The sequence below is a fragment of the Bombus flavifrons genome, chromosome 8, assembly GCF_040668555.2.
Source record: "Bombus flavifrons isolate JBK064 chromosome 8, iyBomFlav1_principal, whole genome shotgun sequence".
NCBI lineage: Eukaryota > Metazoa > Arthropoda > Insecta > Hymenoptera > Apidae > Bombus > Bombus flavifrons.
The window spans coordinates 8,173,358-8,181,974 of NC_138449.1; positions in this window are offsets into that span (position 1 = coordinate 8,173,358).

The following is an 8,617-nucleotide window of genomic DNA, read 5'->3' on the forward strand; positions in this document are numbered from 1 at the left end:
ATGTAGATATGTGTTCTGCTGCGACCGTGTTCAGAATCGCGTGAGAGTGGGGCGTCTGCGCTCTCTCGTTGGCGACCTTTATTTGCATGCAAATTAGTGCGCGGGCGTGTTGTTACTTCCATGTAAATCGAGCGTGCGCCTTTCACGTGAACGCTTTTCCTGAACACCGCGAGAATTATCCCCCCCCCCTTTCTTTCATTCTCTTCCTTTCAATTTTTATCTACTTAAACCTCGATACTTAGCCTGATACACATTGAATTATCGCGACTGATTATTTTGATTAATATAATGGTATTTGAGCGATGATACGATTATCGAATCATGAATTGTGATTAGGAAAATGCGTGATATGATAATTTTTTGTATATCGTTATTTCAGTTGAAAATTCGAGATTCTCGTTTTTAGGGTAAGGAATATAGAGCTGATCTCGTAGAAGTAGGAACGTAGGAAAATTTTGGGGTTAAACCGAGTGAAAAGAGTTTTTCTTGGTTTCTCTTATATTTAAATGTTGCGTCAATTGCTCGGTCAAATTATGTTAATTATTAATTAGGTAATAATTATTATTAATTAGGTAATAAATAATGAATGATAATTCACTGTGTAATTTTAAGAAGAAAGTTTGGACTGGACAACATATTACGTATGTTGTTTTATTCAATTTTTCGTATCTTTTAAAAATCTGATAGATTGTTTCTTTCACGTTCACGATTAAAGATCATTAAATGTGCAAACTATTTTAGAATTACGTTTTGTTAGTCTATTTTTGAAAAACTATTTCTAAAAATATGTATATAAACACCGTCTAAATTTGTGGCAGAAGCGAAGATTGGCAGATTTTATGTCTCGAAATACGACGAAAACCAGGAACAACAGAATTGCGTTGGAGGTTTTATTTTCGAGAAAATCATAAATCTTTCGTAGAACAATTTCCTGTACATTCCTATCTAGTTACGAATTTGGCAAATTCATGTGTATATTTCCAAATAAAATTTCTGCGGAAATGAAGCCTCCAACGTAATTTCATTATTCTTGATATTTGTCTTACTTTCAGCTATATATATCTAACAGAATATGTGCTTTTACGTGTAAAATTTATTCTCGATGGAATAAAGATTATTTTTAGATTGAATTACATAATATTACAATATCGTAAATTCCACATAAATTCCGCAGAAATATGATAAGTAGCATTTGTTTTATATCACATATATAAATTATAAATTATAGCTAATGAACAATACTAACAGATAGGAATCCAATAGATAAGGATATTAAATTACGCCATTAAAGCTCTTACGGAATGTACCTACACATATATATTTATGTTTGTCATTAAACATAATTGTTAAATTTCGTAGTGCTGTAATGTACCTACATATTAGGCTATTATGATTTTATCTTATCACGTTTAATTTTTTCTCATTAGATTCCCGATAAAATTTTTGAAAATTCATTATTGAAAACTAAGAACACATTTTGTTAAATGACGTATTAAGTTGAGTAGATTCTTTACAAATGTTCTATACATATCACGTATTCTTACTTTTTGTATCAATTGGATACAAGTTGATGTAAATTGTGACTTATATAACGATCAGGGAACAAGATGTAAGCTCCTTACTTACTACCGACGCCAAAAACATTTGTTACGGAAATTGCATCAAGTTATGTTGACGATTAGTTTTATTTTTAACTTAATCAAACGTTTGATATCTTAACAGGAGTTCAATACTCATACAATGATGCATCTCAGCGGGACGATTATCACGTCGCGCACCACATATATGAGAGAAATAAGTTTGATATTGATAAAATCAATATTTTAGTCTTCTCAGTGATTTTACATGCGAAGTAATTTGAATTTGGAATATTAAGGCAATCGTAAATTTTCAGATCCGTTTATTTATTTATTATCTGATTAAAATATTTTGTATTAATACTGTCACGCAAAAGTTAGTAAAATATATGTATTTGAAAAAATAAGTAGTAAATGGATAGTATTAATTTTATTAAGTTTATTTAATTACTTTCTTTATCGTAGTACTTCGTAAACTGTAAGAGTTCGTTCAAAATTAAACTGTTAGGGTCGACTCTATGTGTATCTATTAATAAGAACCTGCAGATACCTAACAATTCGTGCACGAGAACTAAAACGAAAGACATTTCTAAGTACAGATAGCTAGAAATTAATAGGCGTGTCAATCGTAATTTAATTTAAAATTTACTATAATTTATAATTACTTTTTTTTACTATAATTTTTAATTAAAATTAGAAACTTTATTTATAAAGATAAAATTTCTCAGAAATTTTCGAAGATTAGTTTTATGAAATCCTAAACTAACAAATATAGGACTAAAATTATTATACTGCTTATTATTATTATTATTATTATTATACTGTTAGTAACAATTTCACAATATCGTGTTGCGTAGAATTCATTTTTTTATATTTTATGTTGCATCAAAAAATTGCGTATCCTTTATCATAAATTAAATTATTAATATACGTTATACTAACGTTATTATATGACTTTTCCTAATCCATATTTATACACGCGCGGTATAATCCAAAAAGTTAATATCAAATAGATACAGCATGCTTAAGAGGTCAAACAGGAAGCAATTCGTGTAAACATCTATTTGAGGATAATTTGTTTGGGAACTATCAGAAATCAAAGATTCGTTGTTTGTTTAATCAATATCACGTAATGTATCTCTTTTCATTGCTCAACGGGGTTACACGTTGCCAAATAAACAACTGTCACTATTATCAGTCGTAAAACGTATGATTTTGTCAAGCTTCAATTATGCAACGTGCCCCAGAAGTTTAAACGATCAAATGTCTCCAATATGTCCTATAGGTGGAGATAAGAAAAAATATTTTATAAACATAGGTCTGCTGACGTTTGATAAAAAAGTTATAACGGAAATGCGAAACCTAAAGGCATTAGAAGAACATTATCGTGAAAAATTGGTCGGGAAGAACACATTATTTATTCCACGAGGTCGTCAAATCTTATATCGTCAGTCTTTTATCAGTGGGGAATAGCGAAAGCGATTGTGTATCGTGCAAGAATCAATTCGCGACAAGAAGCAATAGAAAAGATTAATGGTTCATTCATTGAATAAATCAGCATTTGTTCACAATTGCAACAGCTAGATAAACATGAAATTCGAAGCGTAATAGACTCAATTTCCCTATGATGACAAGCTTGTGTTCGAGATGAAGGGCGGCACTTTGAAATGGAAATACAAGTCAACTTCTTTTAACGTAATAAAGCGTCACAGACACATATTTATGCAACTTCTTGTTTCCCGATCGCTTAAACTTGGGACACTCTGTATGTTCCGGAGTCCATAAGACAAGACTATAGAGGAAGACGATGGATTTGTTGATATTGATGACAAAATCTACCTCTTAGCCTACACACTATCTTTTAAAGTTCCATCAACCGGTCGTCAGTGACTCGATAAATAAATAATATTTACTACAACTCTTTTACAACAGGTTTGCCTTCGATTCTTTCACTTGAGTTGGTTCGTGGAAAAACTGCCAGGCTGTCTCGTAATTCGTTCCGTGAAAGCGATACCTATGAATTTTCATGATTTGCTGGAATTGGCGACACTTTACGCGGAATCAGGCTATGCCTTCCACGATTTCATTCTCGTACGTGGAACGAATTCCTTTCAAAAGTTGAACGTGCACTAAAAAGATGCAGGTGAAGATATACATAAGCACTTGCCTACTTTTTCTCTTGATATCTATCTACTGTATTTATGCACGACTGCAGATAAGTAAAGCAGATAAAGAACGAAAACTAGTCTGGTAGTATTAAGAGTCTAAAAGAATATCTTATATACCGTCTCATTCCAAACAAATTGAGATGAATTGCTGTAGAATTACACTTTCGAAGAGATATAAAAATCACCACTGGTTGGAACAGCAGCACTATTTGACCTTTCAATTTGAGTGTGAAGCGATCGATAAAGTTACAGTATCGGTGTAGTAGAGAGAGCAATTGTACCAGTGAATGGTTTAACAGGTACGAGCCAATGGCAGAACCCGCATCTTCTGGTGCCACGCCCCATCAGCCTCCAGCAATTCAGTACCTGGACCAGGATGCTCGAAAGGCAGATTTGAAATTGTCCTAACCACTTCAATCTGTATTGTATATCCTTTGAAAATAACGAATATCGTATTCATTTAAAACAGCCAGGACAGACTTCAGCTAAGATATATCTATGAGTGTTCAGTTTCTATTACTTACAGAATTCTGTTACACGTTGGACGTGTTCCAAGACGGTATCATGCAAATGAAATCTCAGCACAAGGATTCCAAGTGCAGCCCATACTTTTTCAGTAGCGAGCTTACTGGAAATGTATAACAGGTAGCCATTATTATTACAACATCGCGACAAAATGGCGAATCAATTGATGGATTGCAAAGAGTAAAAAAGGTAAATAGATATACACATGTAGAATAGATTAGGGATGAAATGACAAGACATTAGTTGCCGTGAGGATGTTATTAATCGGCTACTTTGATTTAGGATAGTAACATGAAAAAATAGATTTATTAACGTTCGTAATTAATGTTTTATATTAATTTTATATAGATTAAAGCGCGTTTTTAATATAGAAATTTCCAAAATTTTACTAACGATTACTTGATGAGTAACACATAGTCTAAATCTACTCTAGTAGTATTTGAAATAAAATTTAATTCAACTTGAGGCACTAAATTCTTTAATAAAAGTTGAAAATAATATTATAAGTAGTTATTATAATATATCATAATCATTTTAGATTCTGGAATACAATATCGTTACAAAATTTGAATTAGCAGATGGAATTAGTAAAGACAGTTCTTTAATATTCAAACTATTTGACAAAAATTATATAATACCAATCACTCACTCTCATCTGAATTATGTCGATTCAGAAACAATATACAATACATATAATAGATGCATTGTTGTCCCTTTATTATACCATATACCTCACATCTTAGAGAACAGCCGCACTTTCTCTAAAAAGAAAGTACCATTAAATTGTTGAAATGAAGCAACGCTCTAAGTTCTTATTCCCGTCAATTTTTATATTTTTTCCGGAAAAAAAGAAGGAAATCGATATATTAATAGCGTTTGAAAGTTACGTTAATCGCTGCTATTTGTTCATTGGATAAGTTATAAGTTACTCCAAGTACAGTACATCGAGAAGCTTAAGCTGATCCTGAACGTGGCTCGATACCAGAAGAGCGGCGAGTTGTGACAACTTCTTGGAAAAGATTAGGCGTCGTTAGCGGCCTTCGCCGGACATCGACCCTGTCGGTAGTGAGTCTGTCTCAGCCTCAATGTTGCTCAAGTTCTCAGATGTCTAAACATCGAATTCTTCCATATAACGTGATCAACGTACAAGATCGAATATTTCCGTGATATGTTAATACTTCATTTCACCATAGGACTATAATCATAAGTTTTAAAAGAATCCGTATCCGGTAATTTTTAATGGCGTGCCACTGCGTGCGCCATTTTGGTACCACGCTATTACGATTCGTGATGTTGCAATTTTAAAAGCAAATTGAAGTTTGAGTTAACTTCTCTGGCACAAGTTTTGATTGAGACTTTACCTCAACGTTGATTGATTAATGAAATTTCCTATTCATTTTTATAGTAGTTGTGATTGCTTTTACTCAGATTACTTTACATTTCTATTAAAACACCGACTATCATACGACGTGAAAAATTAGAAGATAAAATGTAACGGATAGAGCTACGAATACTTCTACTTGCTTAAAAAACTAAAATAATTTCACTATTCGTCATATCTTATTATTTGAAAATACTTTAAACCTGCCGATAAGAGGTAACAAGAAAGCTTAGTTAAATTAGAACATTTTTACTATTTATCACACCATATATTCGAGGATAATTTGAAGAACGAAATGAAATCGTTGGAAAGAAGTAGAAGATATATAATTTAAATAAACAATACTTCGTCTCGATAACCGAAACCCAACCCAAATCAGGTTCTAAACTTTTCCACTACAATCGTATCACACATATCGATTTCAACGTGTCATTCTAAGCAACAAGCGTCGGTATTAAAACGGTGTCTAAGGAATCGGAGCCTCGTAGCACGTTAATTAAATCTTGTCAGAAATGGAAACAGGTAGTCATTGACGGTGAGAAGCACACGAGCCCTTAGAAATCGGCCCGGACAAAATCTCTAGAGGAAGAATGAAAGTAATGTCGTAAATCCTTTTGCGGGAGGTTCTCGCCGTTGCATTGCGAGCACTTGTGCAAGAATCTCTCGTAAGTCAATCCACTTCCCCTCCGATGGTTCGCCGGGTTTCCCACTCGACAGCCATCTCTCCCACCAAATCTGTCCGGGAAGAATCCGCGGAACGTTGGAAGGGATGGATCTGCCCTCCTCCCTGCTTCAGAAATCTTTACTCTATCGGTTAGGTGGAGGAACCTTGTACTACAAGATGGATAATTTGTCGTTTTAACGGCAGCGCACGCCGACGCAAAAATCTTGTCCTTCGACGAAACAACCAGCCTACCGGATCTCCTTTCTGGTTTTTGCGCCGAAGGGATACTGTCGGAAATATTCGTCGGAAGAATACCGCCCTATCCTTTCCGGGTTTCCCAGTGACGTAACGCTACGTCACGGAAACGCGTCACGCGTATTTCGTCAACTTATCAATAGAAATTCATATATCTCGCGAGTTCTGATAAGAGAAAATGATTTGAATGTATTAATAAATGGGATTTCGTTTTTTTTCTGTATTATATTTATTAATCTGTTAATCCGTTTATTTGACCTGTTTAATCTGTTGTCCTGGTCTCTTAGCCAAGAATATTTATAATTTCAGAATTAGCAACTAACGATGACATTCTAATTGGGTCAATCTTAATTTTTGCAAATATAAGTACGATATGGTTTATTTCTAATGGAAATGACACGCACAGTACGGCAGTTGAATGAGAATTCGGTATAAAAATCAAAATTCGCTGGTAGTCGTAGACCACGTTTGCCACGGTCGCACGTTCGCAGTCCACGTTCGCAGGTTCGCAGTCCACGTTCGCAGGCGACGTTCGCAGGTTTGCAGACCACGTTTCCACGTTCCACAGTGCGGCATTTGAATGAGGATTCGGGACAAAAATCAACAAATGCGTATAATTCGAATACACAGTTTTATAGAAACTTGATATCAAAGGATGTGACACGAGTAAATTTTTGTTAATATTTTCGTTACCCTTTGGCTCAGTTGAATATTTATTTCCTTGACTAACCACACGCGGTAACGTTCAAGCAAATAGTGCTGATACCAAGGACAATCTTTCTATTATTTCGTAAGGATCATGCACAAGTCATTTATCCTTCCTTTCGTTCCGTAAGATATTGTGTTGACTCTTAACAAAGGACAGGGAGTTTGTATAACTTAAAAAATTTGTTTGCAATAAATGTAATCAGAATTCCACTCCTCAACCAAGTCGCGATTACGAATGGATTTTACTAGAAAAGTAAACAACATCCAACGTAATAGTTTGTAGTAGAAAAAAGTTATATAGCAATGTGATACAATATCTTCTTGACACAGAACAATTAAAATTATAGGATAATTTGAATCCTTTTCTTTTAAGATCGTTCTTTAAAGAAAGAAAGGAATTTTTAAATTAGAAATTAACATTGTACATATCTTTGCTCAAATTCTTTATATTTAAGATGTAACAAACGCTATTTAACAAGAATTGGAAAACAAGAATATATAATTGAGTGAGTGAGCTAATTTTCATGCGATTAGATTTTGATGTACAAACGATGTTTACTAATCCTCTATCGATTTTAGGGGGAATTATTGTTTACATTTATGCTACTTACAGACTGATGATATCATCGAATAATAAGATCAAAATCGAACAATGATTATTTCGATTTTTATTCACTGTATGACATACTATGCTACATATTAAAAACTAAAGAAAACTAAAGAAATTGTTATATTCAAGAGATTGGAAATCCGAGTAACGAGTTAACTCGTTCTCCCTGGTTAACAAGTGAAAATGTAAAAAACGAAAAGACTTTTCTCACTTGCGACGTTCTCATTTCCTTTCTGTGTATTGAGTGACCCATAAATTCGCATAAACGTTCGGTGAAACGGGTTGATCGATTTACATAATAATCGAAGCAAAGCTTCTTGATATCGGAGGCCAGTATGACGCAAAGAAATATGTAAAAGTTGTCTATGTGCCATATGATATATAAATGAAAGGCGTTAACGGCGCGTTACTGCGTCGCCTAGTTAATTAGAAGAATTAATTAGCATCGATAAGTAGCATAATTAATATGCGCAACCGAGGCGCCTTCCTCCGGATGTCGATGCGGTGTCGAAGATGTCGCGATTTTCGGCATCGTGAAACGAACTCCCACACCTCCATCTTCGACCACCTACGATGATTCGTGCATCACATCGAATTAGCAGAATGCCAAGGTTCGAAGGGAAAAGTCTCTTAACTCGTATAAATCTTTATTGTACTTGATCGAGCGAATCAAACGAGTTTATTGAGAAAATGAGTTTTCAAAACTCGTATGTATTTGCATAAAATTAA